The sequence below is a fragment of the Eptesicus fuscus genome, chromosome 21 (genome assembly GCF_027574615.1).
Source record: "Eptesicus fuscus isolate TK198812 chromosome 21, DD_ASM_mEF_20220401, whole genome shotgun sequence".
NCBI lineage: Eukaryota > Metazoa > Chordata > Mammalia > Chiroptera > Vespertilionidae > Eptesicus > Eptesicus fuscus.
This window is the reverse complement of record NC_072493.1, coordinates 49,237,253-49,258,698: the sequence shown is the minus strand read 5'-3', so window position 1 is coordinate 49,258,698 and position 21,446 is coordinate 49,237,253. Positions and strand designations below refer to the sequence as shown.

The 21,446-nt window shown below is 44.8% G+C and overlaps 1 protein-coding gene across 3 annotated transcripts in view; it reads left to right on the top strand.

Annotated features, from left to right (window-relative positions):
* Positions 1–21,446, top strand: part of PEG3 (paternally expressed 3) — a 50,094-nt gene that overhangs the window by 3,164 nt on the left and 25,484 nt on the right. For 2 of the 3 annotated variants that reach the window (XM_054710406.1, XM_054710400.1), the window contains exon 1: positions 11,219–11,337. The exons of the other annotated variant lie outside the window; for it this stretch is intronic. The gene's annotated coding sequence lies outside the window, so the exon portion shown is untranslated. Of the gene's footprint in view, positions 1–11,218; positions 11,338–21,446 lie in introns of those variants that run through there. 3 annotated transcript variants of the gene reach the window in all.

Genomic DNA, 21,446 nt, shown 5'->3' with positions numbered 1-21,446 from the left:
CAATGTCTAATAATTAATGAAGGGACCTGTGTTCTTGGACGGGCACAATGTGCCCAGTATTCCAGAAAATGCCCATTTACAGAACGTAAGAAGGTGTGAAGACCAACCCTCTGCTATGCAACTGTGTCCGTGGTTCCTTGTTTTAATATGTTTTCCCTCAATAGTCAGGGTACTGACCATCTTACACCAGCATTTTCTAATGCATTGAGTGTGTTTCATTTCACTTAGCACCAAGTAGGTCTATAAAGGATGTTTCTCAAGCTCAATATAAAGACAAATTTAATTATAAACCAACGAAAATAATTTCACTTTTATTGCTTTGTCATCTCATTCTGTGACTATGACTCTCAAAAGAGGGGCGATTTGGGCCCCCGGGGGACAGTTGGCAATGTCTGCAGGTAATTTTGGTGGGACAACTGAGTCGTGCTGTTGGGTGGATGCCAGGGATACTGCTCAACATTCTATACCTCAGAACAGCCCCCACAGCAAAGAGTGGTCCCAAATGTTAGTAGTACTGAGGTTGACAAACCCAGCTCTGTGGCTACCTAAACACACACACACACACACACACACACACACACACACACAGCAATATTCATAGCCATGGTCTGTTTTGCAATGAATTATATGGCATCATAGTTAGAAAAAACTGTACAAACATGGCTTCAAGGAAAACTCTACAACTCCCAAAGCTTGCAAGCCTAATGGACGTTAGTGAAGGAGCTTGGTTTTTTTGTAAGGGGACGTGCTGGTTGCTTTGACATAGAGTGGTAAAATCTTATTTTCGTAGGGAATTCATTGTGGGGTGGGCAGGAATGGGAGCAGAATACCATCAGGAGACCAGTGGAGGAACCCAGGAGAAAGATGGGGAGGGGAGAGGTAGACTGGAAGTCCTGCAAAGGAGAGGGAGAGAACTGGTCTGAAGGTGGTGTTTGGGGGAATACAATCGACAGGACCGTGGCTTGTGGGATAGGGAGACTGTGGACAGGGTTTGCACTGACATCCATGCTTTTGCCTCCATCCATGCTTTTCCCTCCCCCAGGAGACGGGTAGGTAAGTCTTGGATTCCCAGAGACTTTGGAAGTTAATGAGCAGCCAAGGTTTTACTCCCCGAGAACAAGAAAGTCATTCCTTACAGAGTAGGAAGACCAGCTCAAACAGGATAAGTCTGGAAGCAGCTCAGGCCATTTTTACTGCGCTCCTTCTCCTACACTCCCCTCCCCAGGAGGCAGATTTGGGGAGAAGATTGGAAATGGCCAAGAACAAGTTTCTCCTGGAAGTGTGAGCCAAGGCTTGGCCCCAGAGGGGCCAGGGTTCCCGCTGTCACCCTACCGAGCTTGAAGTACCCGGGGGCCTGTTTTGCATTCATTGTGATTTCTAAAAACCTTGGTTGAAATATTATTTCTCTCGACCACTGAGTTCTTTGGTGCCTGCTTAAGCTTTGGGAGACCTGGCTCACCCCAGCCTAGACGCTGATGCTGTGAGAAGTACAGCGCACGCTGATTCTTACTTTTCAACTGGGAGGGCAGGATACGTGGACAGAACTGACCCAACTCTTTAGGAATCTATAACACGCTGAGGCAAAGGCTGGCTAGAGCACCATGTATCCAGAGCCTCACGATTCTCCATTCCGCCTTTGCTCAAGGAACATTAGGTTCCCCACGTTGACACTGTCCCTGGTGGGAGGGGCAGTCCAGCAATGGGTGGGCAATCCAGAACATAGAGAATTGATAAGAAATTGGTTCATATGGAGAACTCCTAGCATGTATCCAAAATCTAGAGATAATAAGGACTTTGCATCCCCCATTGGAGGAAAGAAACACATTCCCAGGAAAGCACAGAGAGCTTAGAAATGCAGAAATAATCTGAGCCATATATGTAGTTGTGCATTTACTTTGTCAAGATACAAAAAGCCCTAACAGATTTGGCTCAGTGGATAGAGCGTCGGCCTGCGGACTGAAGGGTCCCAGATTCGATTCTGGTCAAGGGCATGTATCTTGGTTGCAGGCACATCCCCAGTGGGAGGTGTGCAGGAGGCAGCTGATCGATGTTTCTCTCATTGACGTTTCTAACTCTCTATCCCTCTCCCTTCCTCTCTGTAAAAAAACCAATAAAATATATTTAAAAAATAAAATACAAAAAAAAAAAATACAAAGAGACTACTACTCTGCTATAGGCTGAATTGTATCTCCCCGCTCCCCCAAATTCATATGTTGAAGTCCTAACCCCTAGGATATCAGAGTGTAACTGTATTTGCAGTTAAGGTAAAATAAGTCACCACAGTGGATTCTAACAGAATGACTGGTGTTCTGATAGAAAGAGGAAATCTGCACACATTCAGGTTCACAGAGGGAAGAAGTCCCTCACATGATCTACCCTCTGTGAGGACACAGGGGAAGACAGCCACCCACAAGCCAAGGGTAGAGGCCTCGGGAGAAACCAACCCTGCTGACACCTTGATCTTGGACTTCTCGAACTGTGAGGAAACAAATTTCTGTTGTTCAATCTGCCCAGTCAATGGCACTTTATTATGGCAGCCCAAGAAGACTGAGAAAAGAAAAGAAAAAAGACAGTGCTGAATTTTTAAAAAATGTACACACACACACACACACACACACACACACACACACACACTAGAGGCCTGATACACGAAATTCGTGCAAGGGGTTCAGCTCTTGCAGCCCCGGCTTCGTCCTGAAGGTCATCCAGACAGTTGTTCTGCTGTTTGGTCTAATTAGCATATTAGCTCTTTATTATATAGGATTATATAGGATATATATATATATATATTTAAATGATTTAAGAGAGGAAAGGAGAGAGAGATAGAGATAGAAACATCAATGATGAGCTCTAGCCAGTTTGGCTCAGTGGATAGAGCGTCGGCCTGCGGACTGAAGGGTCCCAGGTTCGATTCCGGTCAAGGGCATGTACCTTGGTTGCGGGCACATCCCCAGTAGGGGGTGTGCAGGAGGCAGCTGATCGATGTTTCTCTCTCGTTGATGTTTCTAACTCTCTATCCCTCTCCCTTCCTCTCTGTAAAAAAATAAATAAAATATATATTTTTTAAAAACACACCAATGATGAGAGAGGATCATTGATCGGCTGCCTCCTGCACCCCGAACATTGGGGATGAAGCCCGCAATGTGGCCGCGAGCCCCAACGGGGAATCAAACTGTGACCTCCTGGTTCATAGGTTGACCCTCAACCACTGAGCCACGCCAAGCTGGGCACAGTGCTGAACTTTATTTATTTATTATTTTAATCCTGACCGGGTGATATGTTTTTTCATTGATTTTAGAGAGAGGAAAGGGCGGGGGGTGGGGTGAAGAGAGAGAAACATATATCAGTTGTCTGCTGTAAGTGCCCGGACAGGGGATCAAACCCAAAACCTAGCTATGTGCCCTGACTGCAGCCTTTTTGGTGTATGAGATGACGTTCCAACCAACTGAGCCACCGGACCGGGGCCTGGATTTCATTTTCTGTCGCAGTAAGGGAGATCTGTGCTAGCCGGGCAGTATCTCTGCAGGTGGGCCCATTTCACAGGGGGTTTGGAGGTCAGAGGTTGGAAGGCCTTCAGACACGTGGACCGGTTGACGTCATCTCTGGAACTATTGGTCTCCCCAGGGCGGCCCTTGATGATTGGTTGGCGCCAGGGAGGCCCTTGTTGATTGGCTGGCGCTCAGAGGCTGGGTATCCTCACTGCTGGGCTGGCAAACCCGCGTCCCCCGAGGGGCGCCCTCATTGATCAGCTGAGCGGGTTTTAGTGGATTCCGAAGGCTGTTTGTTCCCTGGGCTGCAGGCCACTCCGTCTCTAAACTTGTGGGAACTTTCTTAAATCTCAACTAATTTGACAATCGACGCCCCACGGGACTGTCAGCCCCAGGAACACAGGAACGTGATCTCCGTTGCCCGTCTACATGTATCCCGGTAATGCCCGGCAGGCTGGCTCAGTGGTTGAGCTTCGACCTATGAACCCGGAAGGTCACGGTTTGCTTCCGGGTCAGGGCCATAGTTGCAGGCTGGATCTCCAGGGTGGGGTGTGCAGGTGGGGAGGGAGTGGCTCATCCATGGTTCTCTGTCATCATTGATATTTCTGTCTCTCCCTTTTCTTTCCTCTCTGAAATCAATAAAAAACAAAATAAAATAAAAATAAGTAAATTTTAAAAAAATGTGTCCCAGTAACTTGAACATGACCTGCATAGATTAGCCACTCAAACACTGGGAAATAGTATTATTCTTGCTCAGTGCTATTATTATTCCCTCAGAGTAGACATCTAGGTTCCTCAAATGGGAATGGGCAGGCCTAAGGACGTGTACATCTTCAGTTTCAATACCTAAAAGTAGAAGTGGGCAGGAGACAGAGAGAGAGAGAGAGAGAGAGAGAAGGAAAGGTTGATCTGTTGTTCTATTTCTTTATGCATTCATTGGGTTGATGCTTGTATGTGCCCTGACTGGGGATCGAACCCGCAACCTTGGCATATGGGGATGAAGCTCTAACCAACTAAACTACCCAGCCAGGGTCTTGGAGGATTTTAGGTTGAGGAATGACAGAGTCAGGTTTTCAGTCTTAAAAGGCTATGGAAAGCCGGGCCGGCATGGCTCAGTGGTTGAGCATCAACCTATGAACCAGGAGGTCAAGGTTCCATTCCCAGTCAGGGCACATGCCAGGGTTTCGGGCTTGATCCTCAGTGGGGGGTGTGCAGGAGGCAGCCAATCAATGATTCTCTGTCGTCATTGATGTTTCTAACCCTCTCTCCCTCTCCATTCTCTGAAATAAGAATATATATATATATATTTTAAAGCCATGGAAAATGGACTACAAACGCAAGGAGACAGGATGTGATTGGAGGGATCCAAACTGAGGTAGTGGTGGCCTTCGCAGTATGGGACACAGTGATACCGGGTTTGGGTAAAGAGCTATTTCAGGAGGCAGAATTGCCAGGGCTGGTGATTGATGGGCCGTGTCAGGTGGGGAGGAGATTGACAAGGGCAGCGAGTCTGTACCCTGGGCCCCCGAGAAGAGGCACAGTTAAATATACGTGGACGGCGGGCGAGTCCTCGGCAAGGCCAGGATCACGTTACCACGTCCATAACTGGTCCGAGGAGTTCGTGCAGAAGGTAAAGCCAAGTGTGTTCCCCTCCGGGTAGAAGGAGATTATCTCCTGCAAGCAGGACTGGCTACATGGTTTACATAACTCAGTGCGGAATGGAAACTTCAAAAAACATCAGAGATTTGCCTTGAAGATACTAAGATGTAATGCTTTTTCCTTGCGTCTGTGGTCTCTCTCATGACCGGTCCTGGTATTTGTCCTTTGGCTAATTAATGCCCGGCTCCCTGGGGTGCGGGGATAGCTGTGGGGGGAGAGCGGGCCCTCCCAGGCGGTTGGGGGTCCTCTCTCTGATTCAGACACATGTGCCTAGCCCACCAGCAGCTAGGTCCCTCTTCCCATCGCCGGCAGAGTGAAGCTGCATGCCCCAGACAGGGCAAGGGCGCGCACCAGGTAGTTCTCCTTCCCAGCCCAACACGAGGCGGGTGAGCAATTCTCAGAGGTCTGAACCAGAGGTGGGTGAGTCCTCAACGAACTGCCCCCTGCCTCTACCTCCACACCACCTCCTCGTCTGTGTGTCCAATCGCCCTCTGCCTCACTCTCGTAAGGATACTTTTCATTGGGTTTAATCAGGGAATCCGGGACGGCTGAGCAGGCCTTGGTCAGATACCAACTAGTTTCTCATAGAAAAGAGGGTTTTGGCGGCAAGAAGCAGGAAAAAGGAGTGCGGAGCAGAACAACGATAGAGGTCTGCCGTCATATAGAGTACGTTTATAAATACCGATGCCACTAACTATGCCTTTGCCATTTTCAATGAATTAGGCCAGTGGTCGGCAAACTCCTTAGTCAACAGAGCCAAATGTCAACAGTACAACGATTGAAATTTCTTTGGAGAGCCAAATTTTTTAAACTTAAACTTCTTCTAACGCCACTTCTTCAAAATAGACTCACCCAGGCCGTGGTATTTTGTGGAAGAGCCACACTCAAGGGGCCAAAGAGCCGCATGTGGCTCTCGAGCCGTAGTTTGCCAACCACAGAATTAGGCCAATACATTCTCCTTCTTATTTAAGCCCATTTGAGTTAAATATCCTGTTTACTGTCACGGAAAGAACACTATCTGATTCATTCACTCATTTTTCCTTTTTTTCTACCAGAATGTAAGCGCCATGAGAATGGCTATCAAGTCCCTTTGCTTTATCGGTGTAGTCCCTTTGCCTAAAACAGAGCCTGGCGCCCTAGCAGGTGCTCAGTAAATGTTTGCTGTGATTGTGATTATCCGTTTAACATCTAACATCAATCTCACCAGGTCATTTCCAATATATTGTTCTATTTTTTAAACTCATCTCTGTATCCCACACCCCCCCCCCTCCCCAGACTCTAATATAGGTCTCATACATAATGGGCTCTCAGAATATGCTGAGGAATAAACAAAAAAATAAATGTATCCTTGTTGGATTCTAAGAAACAGGAAGGTAGAGAGGTTAAAGGGGCCAGAACACCAAGGGGCCTCTTGGACACGTGGACGATTTTGAGCTGAAGGCAGCAATCCAGATTCTGCACACTCAGGGGAAACTTCTGCTCTTCCTTTAACTACCTACAAGAATTTAAATTGCAGGTCTTTCCCATAATAAGCATGATCACCAGAAATAACCTTTTGTGACCTATCTATAGGGCAGGGCAAACTTCTTATGATGGAACATCTGCTGTTCTGATCATCCTTCAAATGACCTCCTCCCTTTCAGAAGGTCCAGGGCACCTTACCTCATTCCTTAGCCCAGAATGCCATACTTTAAAATATTTTATTATTTCATTATTTTTATTTTACAAAGGAGGAAAGAAGCTCCGAGATAGGAGGTCGCTTGTTCAAGTTTCCACATTTCCGTTCAGTCACCCCAAAAAATATTCATTGAGAACTGTGTGCTGGCCTTTTTCCTTTCTGTCCTGGAACCTCTTATGTATGTGGGGTTCCCATATGTATGTGTGTAATCAAGTCTAGTTGATTTCCTTTGTTAATCTGTCTCATGTCTATTTAATAATTAGAACAGCTGGAAGAATCTAGAACGGTATATCTAAAACTTTTTAAATTTTGTTGATTTGAGAGAGAGAGAGAGAGAGAGAGAGAGAGAGAGAGAGAGAGGAAGGTAGAGGGGGAGAAACATCAATTTGTTGTTCCACTTAGTTATGCATTCATTTGTTGATTCTTGTATGTGCCCTGACCAGGATTGAACCCACAACCTTGGCGTAACGGGACAACAGTCTAATCAACTGTTGAATCAACTGAGTTACCTGGCCAAGGCTAGATGAAAACTTCTTCCTTCCCCATAGGCCATGAATATTTTGATAGCAATTATATCTTCAGGGTTTTTCTAGCATTGTCTAAAACAGTGGTTCTCAACCTTTCTAATGCCGTGACCTGTTAATACAGTTCCTCATGTTGTGGTGACACCCAACCATAAAATTATTTTCGTTGCTACTTCATAACTGTAATTTTGCTACTGTTATGAATTGTAATGTAAATATCTGTGTTTTCCGATGGTCTTAGGTGACCCTGCTAGCAGTTCTCAACCTGTGGGTCTAAGACCACTGGTCTAAAACATGGAAGGCCACCTTCCCTTCAATTATTAGTTGAATGATAGATTAATGAATTAATAAATGGTAAGGATGCATAATGTGTCACTGGTGTTTGCAGCAGCTTCTGAACTGAAAACCTATGCCTCTGTGGAGTCTGCTGGGACTCACGTAGGCAAATTTTTGTTCTGTAGAGATCCCATCAGATCTTCACACTTGCACAAAACGCTGATGGAGAAGGCTTCAGGGCTTCTGGCAGTTCCCCCATCCCCCAGCCAGGCTAAGGTCAACGCTAATGGTTCTGGCTTGTTCCTCTACAAGTGCTCTTAACTCTTGTTAGCTACAGAAAGCAGGTAGCTCTGTTACCACGGAAACTGCAGCTGCAGTGGGGAAGGGGAGGGAAGCTGAGGAATGGGCAGAGACTGGAATTTTCCAGCTCTGGAGGCCGACTGTGTGTGAAATCAATAGACCAGACCAGCACACAGTTCTCCATAAATATTTTTGGGGTGAACTGAATGAAAATGTGGAAACTTGAACAAGTGACCTCCTATCTCTGAGCCTCTTCCCTCATTTGTAAAACAAAAATAATGAAATAATAAAATATTTTTTTAAATGGTCCTATTGCATAGGATGTTTCCATTGAGATCATGTAAATACAATCCTTGGTACAGGGCCAGGTACTTTATAAATCAAAATTTCTCAAGTGTGGTCTTCAGGCCTGCTTCAGAATTGTTTGGAGGTACTTATTTGTAAAATCCAGATACCATTTCCCCGCCAGTCTCTAGTTTTCTTTCTAAGAGGTATGAAATCATCTTTCTTTCCTACCTCAACACTATGGTGCCAGATAAAATATAGGAAACCCAGTATGCCCTAATGGGACATACCAATGCTAAAAAAATATTTGTTCACCCAGCCAGTGTGGCTCAGTGGTTGAACATTGACCTATGAACCAAAAGGTCATAGTTCGATTCCCGGTCCGGACACATGTCCAGGTTGCAGGCTAGATCCCCTGTAGTGGGGGTGCGGGAGGTGGCAGATCGATGATTCCCTCTCATCATTAATGTTTCTATCTCTCTCTCCCTCTCCTTTCCTCTCTGAAATCAATAAAAAATATTTTTAAAAAGTATTTGTTGATCATGGTTGGGTAGCTCAGAGTTTCATTCTGATATGCCATAGTTGTAGGTTCCATCCCCAGTTAGGGTACATACAAGAATAAACTAATGTAGGCATAAATAAGTGGAACAACAAATCCACGTTTCTCTCTCTCTCTCTCTTCTCTCTCTCTCTCTCTCTCTCTCAAATCAATCAGTAAATACATAATTATTTGTTAATCTGAATTCAAATTTAACTGGGTTATCCTGTACTTTTACTTGACCACACTAGGCTAGTTTGTGACAAATGAAAAGTTGATTTTTATCAGCTAACCTAGCAGATGATTCAACTTGAACAGTAATTCTAACTCCGACACAACCCCTTTTTAAAGTCTTCAGTCATTCACTTGAAAAATATTCACAGATCACACACTCTGTACCAGGCACCTTTAAAGGTGGGGGGGGATGTTTGCAGTTGAAGTGCCTGCCTTCTCAGCACTTGTTTTCTTGCTTGTCATAGAATTATATCTTTCCCCCAGAACATAATGAAACCTAGTCAAAATATGACCTAATAGAATTCTGAAATGGAAGAATTTTTAAAAAAATGTGAGGGAATGAAATCCAACAACTTTATTTAATGAGATGCATTTCCTAAATTTAAAAAATTTCTCGTTTTCATAGTTTTGAAAACAAAATGTGGCACACTCCCATTTCCCCATTTCCCAGAGGAACTATAAAGATGATCTCTACAAGGGTAAACGTTGTAAAGCCTGAAGCTCAATCAATTGATGTTGAAAACTCTCAAAGGGATAAAGGCTTAATTTGAATGGTAGAACATTTACTGTAATTTAATAGCAGAGATGGTCGTCTTAATATTTAATGATTTAAAAGAACTTCCCAGTCCATGGGAAATGTACAGTCCAAGAATAAATCAAATTTCTGAGTGCATTTTATGCTACATATGTGTACTTTGCAATCCTCACATGTTTGTGGTGAATATCCTCTCAGCAAGTCCAGACGTGAAATTTATTTTTAAAGAATTAGCTCTTGCCCTGGCTGATGTTGCTCAGTGGTTAGAGCGTGGCCCCACACACCAAAAGGTCACAGTTAGATTTCCAGTCAAGGGCATCTAGTCAAAGGCACCCACCTGGGTTGCAGGTTCTATCCCGCCCTGTCAGGGCACATGCGGGAGGCAACCAACCAAACATCGACCGTTCTCTCTCTGCCCACCCCCCCTTCACTCTCTCTCTAAAGAAAAAAAGAAAAGAAAATCATCAATGGAAAAAAAATCCTTGGGTGAGGATTAACAAAACAAAAAATAAGAATTAGCTCTTCCAGCATTCCCAACTTTCCCCAACACTATACAAAGAAAGAGGGAAAATAGAATTAGTTCATTGCCTAGATCAGTGGTCGGCAAACTGCGGCTTCGCGAGCCACATGCGGCTCTTTGGCCCCTTGAGTGTGGCTCTTCCACAAAATACCACGGCCTGGGCGAGTCTATGTTGAAGAAGTGGCGTGATAAGAAGTTTAAAAAATTTGGCTCTCCAAAGAAATTTCAATCGTTGTACTGTTGACATTTGGCTCTGTTGACTGATGAGTTTGCCGACCACTGGCCTAGATCATAATTCCAAAGTGATGGGTCCAGATACACTGTTCACCAAGCTCTGTGACAGACAGCTGGGCATAGACAGCGGGTGTAGACATGTTAAGTTTCCAAATCCGGCTGTGCGCTCCGAGAGGGAAGGATTTGACTCCCTTTACTGACTGTTTCCCAGAAGCCCTTGCGCAGGGCCCGCAGAGCGCGGTGAGGACTGCACAGGCAGGTGGCTCGCTGACCAGGAAATGCCTATTCCTGGGTCCCACCCCGTCCTCTTCCGTGGGTGCGGCCGGGCTTGGAGACCTGCGCCTCTGACACTGTCCTGAGTGGAGGCCGTGGTCCTCCTGAGGACCCTCCACGGAGAGACTGGGGTCGGGTTCCCAGCTCTGGGAAAATCCGGGAACTCGACGCACGGGCGCGGGCCTAAACCGGAAGGCCGGGCCTGGCGCATGCGCAGCCGGCCTCAGGGCCCCAGCACCGCCATCTTGGGACATTGCCGGAGGCGACCGGGCAGTCTCGGTGCCTGAGAGGCAGCGAGGCATCGTCCAGGTGCCTGTGAGGTGGATGGACTCGCGTCGCGGGGCCTCCTCAGGGCACGGGACATGGGCTTCCTTGCTCTTCCGGCGACCTCCAGACTGCGGCCCGGCACGGCCTCCCCGGCGGGCCTCGGGCCTCGGGCCTCGCGCGGGGCAGGGCCCGTCAGACGCCAGGGCTTCGCCGATGACCTCACAGTCTGGCTTTCCGCGCCGTCAACGGTCTGCGGGGCTGCCTCTGGGCCGAGCCCCCCGAAGGCCTCCAGGTGTTTTAAAAAGTGAAAAGAAGGGGGGTTTGTGCGTGAGAAGAATCAGAAACCCCCGGGAACCGAGGGGGAGGCCGGGGCCCGCCCCTGCGCACGGCCCCTCGGACACGCGTTTGCGAGGAGCGAGGAGCGGCTGTGGGGCGTCGATGCCCGTGGGCGGCAGCCGTGAGGGCAGCGCCGAGTCTAGGAACCGCCAACCCGTGGCTGGAGCACCGGCCTCCTTGACGGGTAATGGTACGTGGAGCTAAGACGTGTCCATTGTGAATGCGCCCCTTGGCGGCTTTCAAAGCCCTTTTCGGTGTGTGTGTGTGTGTGTGTGCAACCTTCACCCCAGTCCCATGTGGGGGCGTCGCCATCGTCCCTCCACAGTCCCCTCCAGCCCTTGGCAGTCGCGGTGGCTCCCAACCCCAAGCGGCCACTGCTCTGTTTGGTGTTCCCTTCAGACTCTCCATGTGAAAACGTTCTCGTTTTCATACATTTTTGAAAAACCAAATGCGGCCCATTCCCATTTCCCAGAGGAGTTGCCTTTTCCTGGACGCCTCAGGAAGATGGACTAGCACCGTGGTCGGCAAACTGCGGCTCGCGAGCCACATGCAGCTCTTGGGCCCCCTGAGTGTGGCTCTTCCACAACATACCACGGCCTGGGAGAGTCTATGTGGAAGAAGTGGCATTAGAAGAAGTTTACGTTTAAAAAATGTGGCTCTCCAAAGAAATTCCAATCGTTGTACTGTTGGTATTTGGCTCTGTGGACTAAGGAGTTTGCCGACCACAGGGTTAGTAAAATATGGGATCCTTGGATGCGGGTTCTAAAGTTAGCGTCACGCGTTTGAGGTTCGTGGGTGTTGTGGCATTTTTGCCAGGAGTCGGGTCCCGCCTCTTTGGAAGGGTCGCTAGTTGGGGTCCAGAACCGCTCTGCTGGGGGCTTGGGTGAATTGTGGCTCCGGAGGAACGCTTCGGCTCGGTTTTGCCCGTTTCTGTTCCCTGGGCCCAGCAGGTTGCGTTAGGCTTTTCAGGGGATCGCCGTAGACACGCAGGGAGCCCGTGAGGGACGCGGCTTTGTTGACCGCTTTAGGCTCTGGGCCCGGGTCCTCTCGCTGCCGGCTGTGAGGCTTTGGACCACCCTCCAGCTCAGCTCCCCGGCCCCGTTTCCTGCGGCTGATGGTTGCTAGGGGAGGCGAGCGCCTGCTGGGAAAGGCTTAGAATAGTGCCTGGCACGCAGTGCAGCTGAAATGTTCGCTGTCTTACCTCACAGGGATTCTTTCTATGGGGGGAGAGAGGGTGATGGGTAAAGAGGCGTATGCTAATCTAATCCACTGGACCCCAACCCTATATAAAGTTTGTTGAGAAGTCTGTTGTTTTTTTTATGACTCTGATCAATTTGTGGGACATCATAATTTGCTCCCTGAGAGTTGGTAGGATGTTGATAAGCCACCCTCTCCCCCATATTATTTTGATACTTGGTTTTGGTACTGTATATTTTCTCAGGAAATTAGGCCTTTCCTTCATATTTGCAGATTCATTGGGTTCAAGAGAAATGGTGTGTGGTTAAGAATTTAGTCTCTGCAGGCAGAAACAAGGGTTAGTGGCCTGAGCTCTTACCAACTGGTGCGATGGGAAATGTGCGTATCCTCCCTCGCGAGGCCCCGATTCCACCCACAGAACTGGGTGCCGATTTCCTTTCCTGATGGTCAGGAGGATCCAACGGGAACCTTTTCCTCAGCACAGCACCTGGCAGCACGGGAACAGCCTTCAGCTGTTACTTTCATTACGTCGAGTTCTCGCCAGTAAAAACAGCTCAGGGACTGTAACCCTCTGAACCAGGGAGAGGAGTGGGAAGCCCTCCACTGTTTTCGAGGCCTTGGAACACAGGCTGGGACGGAGAATGATCTGTTCCTTGAAAGTTGGAAGTAAGTTTCCATCCCTACTCCAGTCACCCTTAGAGCAGTGCTTCTCAACCTTCCCACCCACAGGGTGAGAACCCTAGCAGGGTCGCCTAAGACCATCGAAAAACACAGATATTTATACTACAATTCATAACAGTAGCAAAATGACAGTTATGAAGTAGCAACGAAAATAATGTTATGGTTGGGGGTCACCACCACATGAGGAATATATTAAAGGGTCTCGGCATTAGAAAGGTTGAGAACCACTGCTTTAAAGCCGTGCCTTTTCTTCCTTTTTTTGGGCGGGGGGGTACTTTTTATATATTCCCCCTCCGTGCCACGAAGAGTTTTAAACTTAACTCTAAAAACAGGAGTCGGTAACCTTTTCTGTGAAGGGCCAAAGAGTAAATATTTCAGGTTTTGTGGGATATACGGTGCCTGTCGAAATTCCTCAGCTGTTGTAACGTGAAAGCAGCATAGATAGTGTGTAAACGTGGGTGTGGCTTGTCCAGTGAAACTTTATGGACATTGAAATTTGGATCTCATGTAATTTTTGTGACATGAAAAGATTATTCTTTTGTGTGTTTTTTTCCCCCAACCACTTAGTCATGTTTAATTCAACTGTTTGGTATGCGCAGTGTACGAAAACAGACAGCGGAGTGGATTTGGCCTGCGGCTGTAGTTTCCTGACCCCTATCAGAGAATTTCATGACACACAGACTAGCCATGTGATGTGGTCAGAAAACTTGGTTCTGATGTGTATTAATTGGGTATATTTGGGCAATTTACTCAGCACTCAGCCTCATGTTCTTCATCTTGCAAACAGGCGTTATACTAACATACCTACCCCTCAGCTTGTCGGGTTGAGATCATGTGAAAGGTCTTGCACACTGTTGGAGTCTAGTGAACTACATACTAGCCATCTCAATGATTTTTTGAGAGTTAGTCAAATAGAATAAGTGCTAGAGGGTGGAGATAGATGACTGGATTTAAGTCCTAGCCACTTATTAGCCATGTGACTTTGCTCACATGGTCACCCAATTTCTCTTTGCCTCTCTTTCCCCATCCCTGAGATAGAGATTATAATCATACCTCCTTCAGACAGTTCAGAAGATAAATGCCCAGTCCTGGGCATTTAGTCTTCAAGATTAAATAAGCTAACACTTTGTAAAGTGCTTAGAAAACCCCCTGGCACAGATACATTATGAATATTAGCTGTTGTAATTTCACAATAAGATATATTTGGGTTTTTTTTTTAAAGGTGTATTTGGGGTTGAAAACCACTGTGCCATGTTTTTAAAATGAAAGACTTCTGTTTCCTTGCGGAAGTGGTGTAATTTAGAAAGCTTAGGAATTATTTGTTCCTTGGAAGTGTGAAGAAAATTGCCCATAAATGGCAAGGGCTTAGAGCACTTCTTGAAGAAAACACTCCCTTGACATTTGCCAAGTTTTTATTATCTGCCTTCCTTTCAAGAATGATCGATTTCATTATGGCTTTCAGATGGAATAGTCGACAAATGCACCCATTGGCGGTTGAGAGCTCAGGCGTCTGACAGATTTGGTTTGATTCCTGATTTACCGCCTGCTGGCATGTAGCTGGGACGATGCACCGGCCTCTCAAGGCTCGCCTCTGGTCTGTAAAACGCGGATAACCATAGTGTCTACCCGTAGAGTTGTTACGAGTATCCAACACGATGCACGTAAAGTGCTTGGTGCCAGGCCTGGCCGGCTGTAAAAGTTTAATAAATGAAAGCTATTTTATTAGCCTCCGGGGCACTCTTAAAGTGAGACCCATTTGAGATTGAAAACCATTTGCTAGGTTCTTTCGTGCGCAGCCTTCCCTCTTCTTCTAGCTTTGGAATGCTTAATAGTATTGTCGGAATTAGTGGTCTTTAGGAGATGGCCTTCATGAGCCATTAGCCGTAAGTTTATGTTTTCTTAAAAAAGGGAGCCCTTTCTTAAAGAGGCTCATTGTATTTGTGTAGGATTGTGTTAGGAAGTGCAGGGTAAGCAGTGTAGACAGAAAGACCTAGCTTTGAACCCTTCTCAACCAGTTAGATTAGGACCTTGAGTAGATGACATCCTCTCTAAGCTCATCTATAAAATAAGTATATTCGTTGCAGTTTCACTAAGATTACTGGGAGAACTCATATATACATATATACATATGTAAAATAGCTTTATTCAGGTATAATTCATATATGATACAGTTCCCCCATTTACAGTGTACAGGTGTTAAGTATAGTTACAGAGTTCTACAACCATCACCACAATCAATTTTGAACATTTTATTTATCCTAAAAAGAAACCCTCACTCTCCATTTCCCTCTCCCCATGGCCCAAGACAACCATCAATCCACTTCCTATTTCTACAAGTTTTGCCTACTCAGAACATTTCATGTAAATGGAATTACACAACCTGTGGGCTTTTATGCCTGGCTTCTTTCACTTAGCATTGCTGTAGCATGTGTCAGTGCTTTATTTTTATTGCCAGATATGCTGCTGTATGCACAGAACACATTTCTTGTAGCCAGTTACCAGCTGATGGGCATTTGGGTTGTCCCACTCTGTGACGATAATGCTGTGCACAGTCATATACGCGTTTGTATGTGGGCATGTGTTAATTTCACCTAGAAATGGGACTTCTGGGTCCTGTGGTAACTCTGTTTAGCCTTTTAAGGAACTTCGGGCTGTTTTCCAAGTGCCATCCAGACTGTGTTTAAAGCACTTAACCCAGTGCCCGACTCAGAGCAAGTGCCTCACGCAGACAGCTGTTTGGGTGACACACATTCGCTGTGAGAAATGTGTCTGGAGAGCCACTCTTCTAATTTACTTCAATGAGTGGGCAAGCCTTCTGTCTGTTTGAATGCCTTGGAACAATTTGTGCAGACCAAGGATAATTCCTCCCCTTCTTGGGCATTGGAAAGACACTTCCAGTCCAACTGAAATTTCACGTCATTTCTGCTTCCCTAGCAAAGGTTTTCTGATTTGTTGGCATAGAGTCATGTAGCACAGTTGAAGGGTCTGACCTCTGGAGTCATTTGCCAGGTAGGCAAGTAAGTTCGAGGGCGATTCCATGAACTCAGTTTCCTTGTGTGTAAACCAGGTGATGAGGGCACCTGTCTCGGGTATTGTAAGGATGAGCTGCAGACATATGTCATGCTCACAGCAGTATCTGGCACACAGGTTGTGCTCAATGAATAGGAGTTTTTAAGCTTGCGTGGCTGAAAATTCCTGTGCTAGGTTGTTAAAACGCACTGGAGAGTCTTAACACAGGAATTCTCCATAAGAAGATTTTTTTTTCCTATTCCTTTAGTCATCAGTTTTGTCATTTTTATTTTCCTTGAAAATGTTCCTTTTCATTAAAATTTTCATATGTATTGGTCTAAAGTCTGACCTAACATTAACACGTTTGCTTTAATTTGTAATAGGTAATATGTTTGTGTGGTTCAAAACTTAAAAAGGAGAAATGGAAATACATTTCATCTCCAGCCACCAGTTTTCCTCCCTGTAGATAACCGGTGTCACTATTTTTTTAAAAAATATGTTTTTATTGATATTTTCAGAGGGAGAGGGATAGAGAGCTAGAAACATCAATGAGAGAGAAACATCATTGATCGGCTGCCTCCTGCACACCCCCGACTGGGGACTGAGCCTGCAACTAGGGCATGTGCCCTGACTGAGAATCGAACCGGCGACCTCTCAGTTCTTGGGTGGATGCTCAACTGCTGAGCCCCACCAAGTGGGCCAGTGTCACTACTTTTGTGAATAGTCTATTCCAGGGGTCCTCAAACGTTTTAAACAGGGGGCCAGTTCACTGTCCCTCAGACCGTTGGAGGGCCGGACTATAGTTTAAAAAAAAACTATGAACAAATTCCTATGACACTGCACATATCTTATTTTGAAGTAAAAAAACAAAACGGCAAAAACACCCACATGTGGCCCGCGGGCCGTAGTTTGAGGACGCCTGGTCTATTCAAAGTTGTCCCATGCCTAGTGAAGCAAATATGCATATGTGCACATTTCTCTTTTTATTTAACAGATAAAACATACATTTAGCACCTCTTTAGATTTGGCTCCTCAGTGGGACTTTGACAAAACCAGTTACATAAGAAGTGTGTTTTCTCCTGCCTTGATGAGCTGCCTGTGAAAGTCAAATCACCTCTCCTTATATTTCTAGTCACATCCTGAGCTGTTGACATGGTAAGTGTGGAAATCACGCCATTTTTTAGAGACTTCAGTGAGAGTTGAGTGCAGAATTCTGTAGCTAGAGGTTGTTTGTCAGGAATCTGCAGTCCTTAAATGACCTACGGGCCCGGCTAGGTCTGGCCTCTGTCTCCGGTGTTGGTCTTATGCTAGCTTGTATCCTCACCCCCTGGCTCTCCATATTCCTCTGTACACGCTGTCAGTTAGGCAGGGAATGGCCCAGGTCAGACCCTCTTTTTGGACATGCATACAGCACAGTCTGCTACTCACTCATATTATTTATATGGTTATTGGATTGTTTGGCCTCATCCATGGACTTTTCAACCCTATGGAGATAGAGACGGAGTCTCCTTGTTTATCAGCGTGTCCCTAGTGTCTGGATGGAGTTGATAAACTTAATACCTATTTGTTGAATGATTGAAAAAACGAGTGTCTACCATTTTGCCAGTTCAGGATTAGAGCTTTGTGGCTGGTAAACCAATGTGAGAAAAAAACAAAAAAGTATGTGAATAGCCCTACATTTGCTAAGTATTTTGATTAGCATGTGATAGCTGACTTCTGAATTTCTTTTAGTATTTTGCATTTTAAAAATATGTACATTATTTCAGAGAGAGAGAGAGAAAGAGAGAGATCAGTGATGAGAGAGAACCATTGATTGGCTGCCTCCTGCGCGTCCCATCGGGGATCAAGCCTTCAACCCAGGCTTGAGCCCTGACTGGGAATCGAACTGTGACCTCCTGGTTCATAGGCGGATGCTCAACCACTGAGCCATGCTGGCCAGGCCTGACTTCTGAATGTTTTGCTTCCTGTGAGACAGGGTGCCCAGTGCCCTCTAGGACAGGGACATGTGAGCAGATATTGGGTATATGAGCCTTCTAGCTTACAGAAACTCTTGTAGTTCTGAACCTTACCTCTCTGCCAAATGGTTGACCTATTTCCCTTTTATAACATCTGGTTTGTGACAGAGTTGTCATTTGCTTATCTTTAATCTTACAATGTAATTAATTGCTTTTAGGACCTGTTCTTTTAATATTTGGATTTAGGAGCAGTTTTGGTGAGAGTTGGTGGTCTTTAATAGGAATGATTGGTTTTTGTTATCCTGCAATTCCTTGTGAAAATTAACAAATAAAAGTAAGTTCACCCTAAGGAAAATTGGTTAGGTTTGAATTACTGAGGAACTACATACACATTTGTATCCGAAGGTATTTACCTGCTCAGCACTGAGTGTATACACAACAGTCCTGAAGAACTGATCTCTCTATTTGGAAAGTAGCATTTATTTTAAACTGACTGTTTATGTAGCACCAGCTCTGTGCAGAGGACCCCAAGTCAGAACTCCAGAAGAGGCCTCTCCAGAACCCTTACTCAGCATCTCCACTTGCTTGTTCATAAGCTTTTCAAATGTAACAGATCCCAAAGAGAGCTCTTCACTTTATTCTCTTCCTCTGCCCAAATTTGCTACTCACAGACTCACCAAATAACTCTTCCATCCAGCTACCATGCTGCCCAAGTCAGAAGTAGGAATCATTTCTTACACCTTTTTCTTTGCCACATGTACACAAATTATCAGCAGGATTTGTCCGTTTTGGCTCCAAAGTGTATCTTGTATTTGTTTACTGCTTCCTGTGTCCACTGCCACCATCCTACCTCAGAGCACTGTCATCCTTTGTCCAGGCACTGCCGCCTCACTGGCCTACCTGCCTCCTCTTACCTATCTCCAGCCCCCCAGTTCTCCCCACAGCAACATGAATCCTCTCACAGTGGATGCTGTCAGATCTTCTGGAAAGTCTTTAATGGCTCCCCATCACATTCAGGTCATTGTGAACGAAACTGAAATGAGCATTATCTTGGCCTCTGGTTTCGAAAGAGATGGCTCTTGCATACCTGAACAATCTCATTATGTGCCCTGCAACCCCATTCCTGCTGCCCTCCAGCCATTCTGGCGTCTTTTCTCTGTTTTTCTTTTATCATCTTTGTACATTGGTATTTTATCTTTCTAGCATGTTCTTTTCTTTGATTTTCCCCAGGATAGCTCTTTTGCACAATTTAGTCTCAGCTTTTGCTCCCTCAGAGAAGTCTTCACTGACTACTCTATGGAACCACATACCAGCACAGCCCTCCTCGTTTCAACAGAGCCCTCGCCACAATTTTTTAAAAGTTCATTTTTTCAACTTATTAAATCTGTCTTCTCAGCTAGACTGAAGCTTGAAGCTGTTATCTATCAAATTAATTAGTGTGGGGGCCATTTCAGTCTCATTCGCAATGAACTATGCCTAGCATTGGCCTTATATGTAGTAAGCATGCAAATATTTGTTGCAAGAATGGATAAATAAACATTTATTGGGAGACTCCTATGCATTAAGCTCTGAGCTAATCCATGGGCTCATAATACCCAGATAGCCTGATTTATCACAAGAGAAGTTTTAACAAACATCAAATAATAACAAGCCATATCATTTGGCAAGATGCAATTAAATGAGAAATCTACAATCCAAAGCATTTTTCAGAGCACTTGGAAATCTAAACACATTCCTAATGTCGCTAAGAGGAAATTTAATGGAAAAATGGAATGTGGTTCAAGTAGCACATGGAGGGAAAGCCATAGCCTTAAATATATCTGTTAACGTTTAAGAAATATTAAAAGTAAATGAGTTAAATACACAATTCAAGATGCTAGGAAAAGAAACCCAAATAAGTAGAAGGAAGCAAATAATAAAAAATTAATTAAATGGAAAAGAAGAAAGAATATAGTAAAAAAAAAAAAAAGCAAAAGTCACTTTAAAAGACATAAAATTGTCAAATCTTCAGCAACAGTGATGAACAAAACAGATGAAGAATAGATTAAATGACATTAATAGATAAGAGGACATAATTACCAGTGAAGAATAAATTAAAAATCAAAAGAATACTCTGACTAATTACATGCTAATAAATTTAAGTGACATGGACAATTTTATTTTAAAATATAAATGACCAAAATTGACTCAAGAAAAGCAGAAATATAAGTCCAAAATATTCCATGCAAAAAGACATCAGATTTAAGTAATTTCATAGTGAGTTGTATTAAATTTTTATAAAGTAGAGCTCAGTGTTTTTGTATGCTGTTGTGGAAAGTATAAGCGGCAAGGTAGCAATCCAGATCATCTTCTGAGACTAGTGTAACCTTGATACTGGAACCATACACGGAGAGCATAACAAAGTAAGACCTTAGGTGCAAAAAACAAAAGTAAGATGTAACCCAGTAGTATCCCGCTGCATGTGTGTTTAAATCAGACCCTCATCATCTCAGCCAAGTAGGGTTTAGGAATTCAAACATGTTTCGCCATCAGAAAGTCCACCTTGATTCTCTACATCAACAGTTTATGTAAAATAATAAACTACAGTTTTTCCAATAGATGTAGAAAAGATACTTAGAAAGGTAATTTTTATGATAAAATGTTTAGGAAACTATAACTTAAAGGGATTTCCTTACCCTCCAATAGAGAGACTCTACAAGAAAGCTTGTTGTGAACCTTTGTACTTGATGGTCAAGAGTAAGACCCCCTTTCACGTCTAGAACAAGACTTATTCCATGTCACCCTGAGCCCTAGCCAACGTGCTGTGATAATGAAACGAGGTGTGACGGCCAAATCCAGTAAAAAATTGTCAGTAAAAAATCCAGTGAAATCTATAGACAAACTATTAGAATTAACATGAGAGACCAGCAAGTTCAATGTGTACAAAACCAATATACAAAAAGCGATAGCAGATCATTTTTCTCGAGAACTCCTAACCCAAGATATTATCATGAGAAAATATTAGACAAACTCAAACTGAGAGACTTTCTACAAAATGCCTGACGAGTGCTTCTCAAAGCTGCTAACGTCCTGAAAAACCAGAAAATACTGAGGACACGTTACGGCCCAAGTTGTGGGATGGGGCAAAGGCTTTTATGGGAAAACGGGTGAAATCCAAATAAAGTCATTTCATCAGTAGCTTTACACCAATGTTAACGTCTTCATTTGACAATGTACCAAGGTTATGCAACGATGTTAAGTAAGGAATCTTCATAAAATCTTCACAACTTTTCTGTGAATCTGAAGTTATTCTCTCCCCCCAAAAAAATAAAAAATAGCCAGGCCGCTGTAACCCAAAAATAACCCATTGGATGAGCAATCAGCAAAAAGACCTCCCAAAGGCAAATAGGATCTTTGTAGACCCGTGGTTGGCAAACCGCGGCTCGCGAGCCACATGCGGCTCTTTGGCCCCTTGAGT